Consider the following 14,364-nt stretch of genomic DNA (forward strand, 5'->3'; position numbering starts at 1 on the left):
AATTCAGTTCAATTCACAGTTAATAAATTAATTCTTATTATGGCAAATGTCTTTTTAAACATGCCTTTTTCCATTTCTGATTTAAGCATATTGGGCATGTACCATGCACAATTAGGATGTCGGCACCCATCGCAGACACCGCAACGACGACGTTTCTTTCTATCAGTTAGGGTGGTAGTGAAGACAGTAACTGTTGCCTGTGTCGGGACACTGTTAGAGACAGCAGCAGCAGGCTGACTGCAGCTGGTAGGGCTAGTAGAGAGGGTGCAGGGGGGGATCCAGAGGTAGTTCGTTGGGTTTGTACGAACTACCCTTCCAGCTAGTATATATTAGCTAGCTAGCTAACTAACTGTACTGTCGTGACAAAGTCGTACAAAGCTCTCTGCTTAATAAAAGGGTGGGGCTGGTTCTCTTTGCATAATAAAAGGGTGGGGCTGGTTCTCTCTACATAACAAGAGGGTGGGGCTGGCTACTGCAGCCACATTGATTTGCACCGTGGTCAAGCGATAATATTATTATATCTAGCCATGAATCCTTGACTCCTGGTGTAAGAAGAGGAAAGTTTCAGGTAAGGGAGAGTGCATGACACTGCATATTGAATGACACTGCATACTTACAGTTACATGTATAATTGCCCTCATTAATATATTGATGGTCAAGTTCTACAAGTCTATATATATAGCCAAGTCTCCTCTTCACCAGCCACCACCGTCTGTCTTTCCACTGGGGACCACTACTATCTCTCCTCCAGTCACAACCATCTCTCCTGCGTTTATAAATCATGAGGGAGAACATGAGGGTTAATTAGTGGGCGTGGTACTTTAAAAGGGGCGTGGTCAAAAATTTCAGCGCTGCGCGCCGAGTGAAATTCTTACCCGCGCTTTGTGCGGACAAGAAGTACTATAAGAACCCCCCTTCCTTAAATCCTGGATCCGCCCCTGGGGTGGAACTGTTAGTGTTGATGGGAACATTTTCCTGTGTCGGGGCACTGTTAGAGTCGGCAGCAGGCTGACTGTTAGGGCTAGTAGAGAGGGTGGAACTGTTAGTTAGGGTAGTATTGGGTTCCACATTCATGTAAGACTTCCACAATTGAAAAACGTTTTCATATTTATGACTGAACTCCTTAGCTGCACCATGCAGGTGTAGTGATTCTTTGATAAGTGTGTACTTTGGAATACCTATGCGTAACGATAAAGACATCATATCCAAGTTGGTGCAACTGGTTTGCCTGGAGGAACACAAAAACAAAGTTAACATTCATAAATAAATGTACCATGTGTGAGACATCACAATTATAGAAAGAGTCCAGAGAAGAAAGTATCGAACGAATGCATACTGTGCATCAGTTGTAGATTTTGTCTCCGAACTGATAATAATATTTTATTTGGCAATAACATTATTGCTGTCTCGAGGCAAGTGGGGCCGGCTCCAGGCGCTCAGATTGGTCAGTGATACCAAGCAGGAAGCCACATTACTTTCCGGATGCAAGGTAATACTTCGTTTGATACTCTCTCCTTTTATTATGGACTCTTAATTGATTATTATATGATTTTTGCAAATCAAACTTTTCCCCAGCTATAATTATAGGCACATAGAGAGGCACATAGAGAGGCACACAGAGAGGTACACAACTTGTATCGTCTCATATCATAATTATGTTGGTAGCTATAAGCATGATACATCACTTCAGCCATGCAATTAACTTGCATAAGTGTGCATGCAACAATCATACATGCAAGTAGTATAATTATCACTATATAATTATAATCAATGTGCTGATAACTGGTTATAATTATTAACAATCCCAATAATTATGTAATTCCACTCAACCTTTTTTGTGAAGTTGTGCCAATAGATCCGCAGGATACTTTCTTGGCTCTCCTACAGCCAGTTTCTTATTGGAAGGTGGAAAAACGGCCTTACAGGAGGGACATTTATTACAACGAATATGACAGTATTCTCCACATTGACACCGTCGTCTTGGGGTGGCATGGATTTCTACAAAATAATTTTAACGACACTTTAAACAGGGTAAAAGACAACAATAATTATGAATGAAAATTCAGGCTGTTAATTAACAATGGAACTCAACTATAGTTGCAACCCACTAAAAGGGCCCATGCAGGTTGTCACCCTTCAGCGGTTGTAACCACTAGTGGACCACATTCATAATACTGAGTTGGGCAGCGTCGCAAAAGCAATTATTGCTGCATATAATTATTGTAGCCATAATTATGTATACCGTATAGCACGAAATTTTCGCGGATTTCGGGAGTTAGCAATCCTACACGAACATTAAGTCCACGAAAATTGTTCTTTAATTAGAATTATCTGCTATATATAATTATTCCGGTATATATAAGCTGTCATTCCGCGAACATTGTGCAACAAAATGCTTTTAGAGGCCATTCCACGAAATATAAGTGCCTCGAAAATATCGCGCTATACGGCAACAATTTTCCGCTCCCCCAATTTGTCAATGCATGGGATGGGTAATTTGGATACTTATAAGGCTTTATGATAAAGTTTTAGGTATCAGGCCTTCATACAGAAAAATGACAGGGGGGGGGGGGCAAAATCAACATTTCAGAAAAATGAGGGGCGAGGCGATTATCTGTGTGTGTTAGCACATGGCCATCTAGGGGGGAGTCTGGGGGCATGCCCCAAGGAAAGTTTTGTGTTTAGACTGTCGTATATCGCATCTGGTGCATTTTTAGGAACTGTGGTGTCAGTGTCAGGGTTATTGTTATAATAGCATTGGGGAATGTAATAAAAATGCAGTTGCCTAGGCTGAATGGTACTAGATAAAAGCCATAGCCTGAGCAACACAAGCCTTTCTCACTTATATTAGTTAATGAAAGTCGCTCCCTCTGTACTTACAGATAGTGACTTAGAAGAATAAATTGTGAACGTATAAACAGAAAGAGTAGTAGAATAGCAGAGCTTCGTAAAGAACTCAATATTGAATAATTAGGCAGAGTTCTTTGTTTGGTTGGTGTGTCACAGGCCGTAACACTGTGTGTTATGGTCTATATTTTCTTTTACAATTGCCAGGGGGCAAAATTGTAGCCAGGGGGTGAGCGTCCCCCCTCTATGAAGCCCTGGGTATACTGTCTGTATCAATAATACAAAGGCGGGTGGGAGGCGAATGGGCTAGATGCATGAGACCCCTTTATACCAACATGTAAAACAGTGGGCATACAAACTTTTGAGTACTGGTAGTTCTACAAATAAATATAGTACACACCTAATATTTGAGTTAGCTATATAATTATAAAGGTATACAGACTAATCACGAACAAGGAAATTCAATTACAATTCAGTTCATGAGATACTTAAGCGCCTCGAACATTTTGAAGGTTTCCTTCGAGGTTGGACTGCAGTGTATAATTAAACTTGGTATACATCTCTATGTACATGCTAGAAGTGCACACGTCAACTGAATCAGTGATGCAACGAAAAGGTCAATGTTCCAAAACAACATCAAAAATACTAAATTGAAATTGCAAACATCAGATTTTTGTTTCCCTCTGCAAATGCTACACACTGATGTCCATCTACCGTAGTTGATACAGCGCCACCATAATTATAAGCTCAGACTTGACGCACGCTGAAAAGCGCCAACGGTTACTTTAATTGGCGCTTATAAAAAGGCATGTTTGTGCTACCAAGGCAGCCGGCTTTACTTTTTTGACCCATAACATTTTTTGATGATGAATAGTTCTACAATAAGATGCAGCAGTAAAATACAGAGGCCAAAAATCAAACTGTACATCCACCTGTGTACTAGAGATTGCACTTGACACTATAGACGACTAACTGTAGCCCATAAACACCAGCTTGGATCGAGCACAATTTGGGGGTTCTATAAAAACATACCACTCCAAAGTGTAGATAGGCGTGCCGCGCCCATCCCCCATCCCCAACCATATATCTATATAGAGGCGGCCATGCTCATAATTATCATTTTTCCTGGCTGGGGCTGTAATTATAATCACGATACTAAGACATTTCAGTGGTCTCGGATATACACGAGGGAACATGCAGCTATGAATTGTGTACTAGCCCAGCAGACGACAAGTGCAGGTGACGAGACTTTTTCTCTCACCCATGCAGATGTCTGTGACTCAGTACTGGAGTGTATACAAGTGAGATCCACTGACCTTCAGTGTGTTCAATATCTTTAACAGGATCCAAGTTTAGATCTACATGCACACTACCCACACAGCAGAGTCCACTTCAATTGGGCTAGGCACAGCTTCCCTGGAGGTGCAGGGCTCGGATCATCGGAACCATGTATGCTATTCATCTATAATGATGGCCACACCTATATAGATCAATGGTCAATAATGGCATCTTTTCTATTATATACTATTAGTCTATATTCACAAAGAGTATAAGTACGTTGGTTGTGAAGGAGGCTAATCAAGTTCATGCTCAGAGTAATAAACTGGGTGTGGCCATGATAATGTAACCGTAGCAGTGAGTTGACAGCTCTAGATTCTATTTTTCAGGCTTGTCATCAAGTCCAGGGGGGTGCTCAAGCCCCCAAAGCGCCCCACTGGATCCGCCACTGACATTAATTGACCTCTTAGATTACTTTACCTGCATAAAAGTCTGCTTGGTAAGAGATGTACAGTTATGTTCCAGTAAGACTACTGGGAAAACCTGTTCAGCTCTATAAGGACAGTTAAGAATTACATGAATAATGTCATTGTGTACACAGAGGCAGACCATTTCCCATGGGCCATGCAGCATTACTAAGGTGGGAAAAACGCATGTTTATTACTGTATCCAGAAAGTTTTATGAGTCCCACATTTTATACTAACAACACAGCATACAAAAGTACATGGAAAATATACTGCAGCTGGTCTAACATGTATATCACATGTTAAAAACGAATTTTTGGGGTAAGTTTGTGGACAGGAAATAGCGGGTGAGTGTAAAAGCTGGAATGCGGAATGGAATGGAATGGAATATGGAACGGAATATGGAAAGGCAAACTTAGTAATAAAAAGAGAGCTGCTGATGGTGCTCTGTATTTTTTTTAGTGTAGTATGACTTAAATACTTGTAAAAAGTGTTACATTATAAACACACAGTTAATTTTAGAAGACTGTTAGATTCTAATTGAATTTCTGGGATATAACATACAAATTACATGCATATACACATTGTACAGTGTCTAGCCTTAGCCAAGTATAATTATGCTGTGCCTAAATTAAACAAGTAAAGTGTTGAATATATACCTGCAAAGTTTTGGCCCTTGGTGAAACTTTAAACAATTTGTGCGTATTGAAGAGACAATACTGACCAAGCCTTTTGCCACAATTATTAGGTTGTAAAGTCAGCAAAATTCCACATTTATATACTCTCAGCAAAGAAACTGCCACTATGCAATTGCGCAACAGTGTGTGCAAGTTGTTGATCCTCTTTTCAATAAACAGGGTGTCATGTGATGATTCAGCCAGCTGCATGCTATCTCTTGGATTAATTGAGCATGCATGTGATTTGCAATGGATATTCAAATACATGTATATAGAGTAGAGTTTAAGCAAAATGATACCAAGATGATCTAGCGCTTTGAGAATAATTTCTCCATATAAAAGATGGTCAGTGTGTCTCTTCAACACGCATGCACAAATTGTTTAAAGTTTCACCAAGGGTCAAAACGTTGCAGGCATGCAGATAGAAGAAAGGTATAGCTCTGTAGCTGATACACTTCACACTTCGCCTTGTTTTGGGTATACAGCATAATTACCATGCAAAGGGTAGACACGGATCTTTTTAATGTTGCTAGCTACTGAGTAGTCTACTCCTCTGGCTCATAAAAATTAATTTATAAAAGTAGCTGTGTCTATAAAAGGCTTCTGTAACACTATTTAAGTCAGCAGCTCCCTTTTTATTACTAAATTTGTCATTCCATATTCCATTCCATTCCACACTCCAGCTTGAAGCAAAGGCTTGAAGTATCCATGGCCAATCAAGTAAGTATCAACCCACCAGAGGGCCACAAATATAACTATACTGTTCCACTCCATAAAAAGCTCACGCAGGACTTGAGTGAACATACCATGCATGTGGATTACCCTGCAGTAGAGCAGACTGAACCAAGAATATTTCTTTTCTAATATAAGTAATATGACATTGTATGATTGAGGAATAAGCCACCAGAAACTCTTACTACTCAGTATAGAGGGGGGTGTTCATGTGAACCTTATCCAAAGCCTCATTGAGAACGGCATCTGCAGTGGTTGCATGCACTGGGACTATCACAGCAGCTAGAGTCAGCAAGCAATCAAAGCCGCATTTCTCTATTATAGTCGATATTGCAAGTTCAGCTTTTGCTCGCTTTTACTAGACAACAAAGCTTTAACATCAAAATCTTACTTTTTGAGAAGCTATAGCTATATTCATGCTGTAATATGATTAATTTTATCCTAGCAGCTGCATGGCTATCATCGTTTTGCAAGTTAGAAATATCCTCTTCATGCATGCAGATCTAATAGCAATATCATAATTAATTTTGATTGACAACCACAGATTACCACCCATAGCCATGTTTGCAGACCTCTTTCCCAGTATTTCTCTGCTATTTGCTTCTGCATGTTACATAACTTCTGTGTACTAACTATAATTTAAAGGTGTTAAATGCATGCCACTGCATGTATGGATGCCTGCATGTTCTTGTGTTAATTACCACAGACTGAGGCCATGCATGCATGCAGCATTTCTCGGTTAATTGGCTCTATAGATCTAACTGTCAGTGCATGTAGATCTAGGCTTGCAGAGAGTCCTATTGTTGGTGTGTACTGGCGGTATGTTGGTGTGAACCTTATCCAAAGCTGAGGTATTGAGAGCGGCATCTGCAGTGGTTGCACTGGGACTGTCACAGCAGAGTCAGCAAGCAATCAAAGCCGCGTTTCTCTATTATAGTCGATATATATTGCAAGTTCAGCTTGTGCTCGCTTTTACTAGACAACAAAGCTTTAACATCAATTTGAGAAGCTATATTATATATATAGCTATATTCATACTGTAATCCTATAACGATGACAAAACGATGATAGCCATGCAGTTAGGGTTAGGGTTAGCCTAGCCTCCTTCACAAGGCCTAAACAATCGAGGAAGAGCGGCCTGGGATCGAGGCTAGGGTTAGCCTAACCCTAACCTTAACCCTAACCCATAGCAGCTGCATGGCTGTCATTGTTTTGCAAGTTAGAAATACCCACAAGCATGCATGCAATATCATAATTTTGATTGACAACCACAGATTACCACCATAGCCATGTTTGCAGACCTCTTTCCCAGTATTTCTCTGCTATTTGCTTCTGCATGTTACATAACTTTTATGTACTAACCATAATTTATTAAAAGGTGTTCATTCATAATTATGTGCATCATTGGTCTCATATTAGGTGCTGTTGTTGTGGTCATCAGTATAAGACCACATACCAGGCATACCCAAGTTCTGTGAGCTCAGTACCTGCATGGGGTATGGAAACCTCTATAATGATGCATGTTGATTGACAAGCATGACCACTGCATGTATGGATGCATGTTCTTGTTAATTAGGCCATACATGCAGCATTTCTCGGTTAATTGGCTCCTGTTTACTAACTATCTGTGCATGTATAGATCTAGGCATGCACGAGAGTCCTATGCATGCATGTGTTTGCAAAACCGCCGACACGCATTATACATCTAGCGGGTAATTTTCGTTCATTTAAATTTTTGTATAGACTATACCCATTTGAATATTTCGTATTTTAAATATTCGTACAGCTTAGGATAGTAACGTTAAATCTATTACGGTAAAATAATTTTAATTTTCGTATAAATAATGCTCTTCAATAAGTTATACCAAGCATACAGATAGCTACAATGTCACCATGATAATAATGCTGCAGTATCACTATAATTATAGAATTTATGGCAAACGTAAACCATCCTTGGCCTCGGGCTTCGCCCTCGTCCTCGGAGGTTTACTGCCATAAATTCTGATGTATATAGTGGAATAAGTATATAATAGGGTGCACGGGTACATTACTTTATGCTGCATGGAAAATTTGAGTATAATGGGCATGCATTCTTTGTTCGACAACTACCAAATCATGATGTCTTACAGTACATGCTGAGATCTGATCTATATAATTATGATTTTAAAGCATGGCTCAGATGAATTATTTTGTATCAAAATAATGATTATCAATTTAATCATGGGTGAAATCACTAGCATAATGGCAAAAGCATAATCATAATGGGTACTACTCTAGATCTATAGTTTCCTTAAATTCTTTGAGCATATATTTATTATTGAGCATAATAATTGTGTAGAGAATTGGAAAAAAGCATGATGTATATAATTATATATACCCACCCCTAACATTACTCTTGCAAGAAGGTGTGAAAACACTGTGAAACACATGCAGGATGCGACTTCAAGACATGTTGTAGGCCTTGTGGTAACAACTGGGGTGCTCAAGTACGTGTGTATAGCTTTAAATTTATATAATGATGGTTGCGGTTCATTAGCTTATGGAGGGAGTGAATTCAAGCAAGTTATGTATACTACAAAATGAACTCGTATAACTGGGTCTTATACCACACTTACATCACCACTAATTGATCTCATTGGTCAACAGCTGTAGGATATATAGCATACAACAGCCCCAAGCATGCACAGTTTTTCAAGTTGTTTTTTAGTTTTTTCATTTGTTCAAGAAAGTAAGCAAAGAGAAAAGAGCCATGCTTGACGGTACTAAGACTCAAAGCGACGGCAGAAACACGGAAGGTGCTCTCCAACAAGATGCTAAGCTTAGCTTCCATGGGTCCATGGGCGCGGTTTAGATACATTTTATCCAAGAAGAGCTTGCAACTCCAGTAAGGGACGTCGAATGGTCAACGCTTGGACCAAGGAAGCTCTTGAGCATCTGTAGGAGTCAACATGTTGCTCAACTAGCTCTTTGACGGCTGCAAAATCCGGCATAGTCTTGTTCTTTTTTGCAGTCTGCATCGTGATTGAATTGTTGCTAGGGGGAGGTCCTTTTATAGTGCTGCGGTCACGTGGTATAAGTTAGATATGCCACACCTACTCGGAGGATATGCACCCTATATATCCTCCGCTACCGTGGTTACACACCCCTCGGTTCCGCCTAGACTCGCAAGCCACTCCCTTTTCTCTGATTGGACGGGGGCGGGAGAAAAGGGACTGGTGACTCTGGGACACATTTTGTGTCTCTACCAGAATTTGGGTAGAGATTATTCATTGATTTTTCCACGTGATCCAAAAATTGCGTGAAGTTAAGTAGAATTGCGTAGCCGCAAAAGTGATCGCGGGCTTCTTAGCTACAGTTTAAGAATGGATGCTAGTGCTAGAAAAGAGAAGATGATGGAGTAATAACATCATCAGGCATTCAGCTAGGATATAGTCATCTAAGACACCAGCAGAGATTAGCTTGTTTTAGTTTTACGTGATGAGAACTGGCAGCCGAAAGTCATTGGTTGCCTAAAGCTTTTAATAACCTGTACAATACAAGACAGATAATGGCAGACGGCAGCAGTTGAATTGAGAGTAGTCAGACTTGTACAAGCTGTCTTAAATCGCTGCCACTCCTCGGTTCAAAGAAGGACTGCCAAGATTTCTACGTTCATCAGCTGTTCCATGCTAATCCACAAGTTGTGGCACAACAGACACTGGTACAAGGATCTATAAAATCAAAAGGCTGGCTAGATAGATCTGTATACTTGTCTTCTGTGTGTCTTTAGCTTTTGACGCATCAGAATAAATTGGATAATTTGCACCTGACATTAATATTTAATAGCATTCCTGATTTACACAAGCTGTAGCCCAGAGTCACCAGTCCCTTTTCTCCCGCCCCCGTCCAATCAGAGAAAAGGGAGTGGCTTGCGAGTCTAGGTTCCGCCTCGGAGTAACCACGGTAGCGGAGGATATATGGGTGTATATCCTCCTCTTAGGTGTGGTATATCCTATACTTGGTAGATTATGCTAGCATATGATAATCTTTAGCATAATAGGCATCTTATTCAAGTTGTGTGAGCTGGCATAAATGCATGGGTACCTTTATTCAGTACGAGAATAATAGGCAGGCTTTGGAAAAACAATTGTATAGGCCTTATGCTTTAACATGCAATTATGTGTAATTTCTCATAATGTATTTATAATTTATCTCCTTATAGCACGGCATGATATTTTAGGTTAGATCTATAGTGTTTAACGAAGTCATGCATTATTGGCCATTATAAAGTTTGTGATGTTACTTGTATGACATCAATAGTGTGGTTCACGTTGAGCTTGTGGTTTATCCTGCATGGGAATAATAGGCAATCTGAAATCAATATTTTGAGCATAGACTCTCAAATAATTGACTTCAGAAACACCTCATAATCATACTGCTGTATTATTATTATTCATTATAATAGAGCTACATTAAAAACTGTAAGCACTGTGCACTGCATGCAGGTCCTGTGACATTGATCTGATATGCGCAATGTGTCATTATTATTATGGTGAGTCATGTGCTTCTTAGTAACTGCTAAATGTTTTGCCATTGGAATGTGCAAATAGAATTAACTAGGTCAATTAACACTTCATGATAACCTTTTCTTGGATACAGATCACATTACATTCTCTAAAAGTATATAGATGCCATACAGTTAAAATGACTCTGCGTGCATACTGCATGTACCAAGGTCAACATGCCTACTGCATGTACCAAGGTCAACATGCAGGCTATATAAATGAGCTAAAAACAGAGAGTAGCATATGCAATTTGTAAGCAGCCAAGGAACCAATTTGAAAAATGAAGATCTTCGCTTTCCTCCTGGTGTCAGTGGCTTTGTGCTCACAACAAATGGTGAATGGATCATCTGCGAAAAATGTGCTGAAGGCGGTTCAGAGGAGCCGAAACAACAAAGAAGCCCTAGCACAAGCGTTGATACTGCAAGCTTTAAAAGATTCGTCCAATGCAGTGAAAGAATCAAGAATTACCTATGAAGACAGAGGTAGAGCCCGCATTAGTCAAGTAGCATCTTTCCTAACTATCCAGGACTGTGGAACTGCTGGAAATATTGTAAATACTGTATTGCAGGCGTCACTAGGCTGGATTCCTAACATTGCAAACGCTGTAAACGTTTTGGTCAACTGTGGAATATCGTCAGGCTGCACACAAGTGAGAGTCGATGTACCAGCAGGCAATACCGTGGCTGATATTGATGTTTGCACTGTTAGCGGTAAGTGACCTGTATATTTATCAGTCTAATGCCTGCTAAATGTATACAAGCTCTAATTAATAATTATAATCATGTTTCTTCATGCAGGTGGCGGTTTTTGTGTGGAGGTATATGCAGGTGCATCGTGTGCAGTTGGTGGAATACCAATCCCAATTCCTGTCCTCATTAACGTCCCCATAACTTCAACTGGAACAACTGCTCCAATCACACTGACCGTTAGCCTAAATCTACTTGATTTAAACAGTCCTCCATGTGTGATGATTAACGTGGGAAATGATCCAATATGTTCAAACAACTAAAAAAGCAAAGAACATGCGTACTGTTGTAGACAAACAATTAGGTAGCTATAGCTGCTGTATTGAGTGACTGGGAAATCTAGCGTATCCCATAAAAAAGTAGAGTATATCTGTTTTGTGGTACAATTTCTTAATTTTGAGTTGACTATTATAGATATCTATGACTATATATACTGCATGTATAATGTATGTAAAATTTCTCGGGACAGGCAGTATTTAGGTATATATGTACAGAATGAGCTTAGTATTGTGGCAAGAGATCTGATGCACAGCAGTTTGAGCTATAGCTATATAGCAAGCGACGAGCAAGTTGGACAGATACAATAGAGATCACAGAAATAACATGGCACAGATAAGGAACAGAGAGGCACATGCAGGGCCTCTTTACAAAACAGTATTGTCTACTAACACAAAGTACAAAAGTGGACGCAACTAAACAAATGATAATTAACATTCCTACACTAGAGCCACATGCAGTCTAATTTGTTAAGTACAAGTGCATTATCATTCAAACATTCCAGTTCAACCACTCCAGTAGTTTTGTCCCGGAGTTTGCAAAAGTTTCAGGACTGAGAACTTTGGTCAAACTGTCGGCCACCAAGTTGTTGAGAGTAATCGTACCTTGCCTAAATTGTTCACGAATGAAGTGATTTGATATCAATATGCTTAGCACGTCCATGAAATTGGGGGTTCTTTGTCATAGTGATAGCAGATTACTTATCCTCACACGTTAGATATATAGATAGATAGATAGATAAATTTTCATTTGAATAGGAATGCTGCATCCACCATAACCGTAGGTTTTCATGCAGGTCCTATATAACAATTATAAAAAACAACAACATGTGTTTCTAGGATGTTTGTAAAGTTTTCAGGGAGGTTTTGAACGACTTGGTGGTGGGGCATAATTTTGAAGTTAGCGGGAGACGGTTGTAGTGCAAAGCACCTGAGTATTCAAACCTCCTTCTGTAATGTTCCGATTTTGGCTGGCCTAGGTGGATGTTTCCTGATCCACGGGTCCCACTGTACAGTAATGAATTGAGCTTGAACTTGTTCGCCAGGTAGGGAGGGGCAAGGTTCAGCAGACATTTGTGCACTTTGGTGAGCATGAACCTTTGACGCCTTTCGTGGAGGGTGGTCCAGCCAAGTTGATCCCTGAGGGTAAGCTGCTGGTGCGTGGAAGGTTTACCCAATATCACGCGCATTCCATAGTTCTGTATACGTTCAATTTTCATGCTGATGGTAGAGTTGCATAGAGAAGAGTCAGTGAACCAATATTAGCTGTCTTAGCCAGATCGATTCTTGGGCAGCACTATAGCCATAGCAACATATTCCGATTCAGCAGTTGACAATGCAACACGTTTCTATTTCTGGCTTTTCCATGAGATTCCTCCACCATGCACAGAGCAAAAATATGTACCCTGACGTCGACTTTCGATTGTCAATATCCCCGGCCCAGTCGGCATCACTAAAATCATATAAATATTTGAGCCATGATCTATAAGTCAGTGAAGCGGATTCCTTAACACGGGGTTTCATTCGGGTAGCAAAGTAATCATTTCAGAGTTGACGAGTTCTCCTTCGTGCGATTTGATGTATAAAATCTAACCATAGATATATATTGAAGATAGAAACGCCTACATAAATACTTAGCCCATCCGTGTTACGGTTATTGTTTTTTATCTTTGCTGTCCGTCTTGTGTATTTGACCTTTGTCCTTATGAGAAATTGCTACAGCCACACTACCGGCACCGGTACATCTATCAAGAGGACTGTTCGATAGATCTACAAGTACACCACTATTCTGTCATGGCTAGTGAAAGTGGAAGTGCTATAGCTACTGTAAGAAGAGATATTTGGCAAATAATTTGCCATCTCTTGACAATCTCAACAGCAAGTTCAGATCGAATAACAGACGTTTTATAGGAAGAAGTTGTAAGAGGTTTTTGAGCAACAACCAGTAACCAAACAAATACCAGTAAATATTTGATGACTTCAGCTACAGGTTGACTCAAAGCTTGGAAAAGTGCTTTATTGGCTGTATAACTGATAAAAATTTGTCGCTCAAAGAACATGCAATACCTCTTCTCAGTGTTGTTAAGGATGGCTCAATTAATTATTGGGATTTATTGTGGATTTCTTGTATATGTGATTATATCTTTTTGATGGTTACATATAAACTGATGAAACTTTGCAATAATGTAGTCTTATAATGAAGGAACATGTTGAATGTGTTTTTAAGTCATGTGACTTTCAGGGGTGGAGCTACAGTGAAATATACAACTTTACAATTTCCGGAATACAAACAAGTGCAGCCACACCCCCAAATTTTTTTGTGAAGTGCAACTCAGTTTTACCATTTTTATGGCGCCTGGATATGATGTCTATCATTTTCGGTGAAGCGGAAAATTGAAATACGCATATTTAAGTAGAGGGCATTAAATAGAAAATGCGACAGTTTTCCTGATTTCTGTGCACCTGTAAATGATACGCATCATATCCGGGCACCACAAAAATGGTAAAACTGAGTTGTACTTTATAAAAAAATTTGGGAGTGTGGCTACACTTGTTTCTAATCCTCCTTTTTTATCTTCTTAATCACACTGTAACGACATCGCTGAAGGTCACATGACCTCCAAACATTTTAAGCGTGTACATTTCGTACAAAACTACATTCCTACTAAATTTCATCCATTAATATATCACAATCACAAAGATATGATGCCCTGTGCACCATGTGGCTGAACCATCCTTAACACCAGTGAGTTGCCATTTCCAATTATTCTTTAGACACCTATTATGCTATTTATCAGGG

General features: G+C 39.7%; 2 long non-coding RNA genes across 3 annotated transcripts; one reads left to right on the forward strand and one right to left on the reverse strand.

Moving 5' to 3' along the window:
• Nucleotides 1-56: 56 nt before the first annotated feature.
• LOC135338825 (uncharacterized) lies at nucleotides 57-4,437 on the reverse strand. Its single transcript, XR_010395797.1, has 4 exons — nucleotides 4,164-4,437; nucleotides 1,831-1,998; nucleotides 876-1,228; nucleotides 57-766 (listed from the first exon to the last, which is right to left on the reverse strand). It is a non-coding gene; the product is annotated as an uncharacterized LOC135338825 (long non-coding RNA).
• LOC135338826 (uncharacterized) lies at nucleotides 4,367-11,969 on the forward strand. Of its 2 annotated transcripts, XR_010395799.1 has the most exons (4): nucleotides 4,367-4,624; nucleotides 4,727-4,765; nucleotides 4,838-11,253; nucleotides 11,341-11,969. It is a non-coding gene; the product is annotated as an uncharacterized LOC135338826 (long non-coding RNA). The 2 variants fall into 2 exon arrangements; XR_010395798.1 differs by having other exon boundaries at nucleotides 4,367-4,765.
• The last annotated feature ends 2,395 nt before the right edge of the window (nucleotides 11,970-14,364 follow it).

The sequence above is a fragment of the Halichondria panicea genome, chromosome 7 (genome assembly GCF_963675165.1).
Source record: "Halichondria panicea chromosome 7, odHalPani1.1, whole genome shotgun sequence".
In the NCBI taxonomy this organism is placed as follows: Eukaryota; Metazoa; Porifera; class Demospongiae; order Suberitida; family Halichondriidae; genus Halichondria; species Halichondria panicea.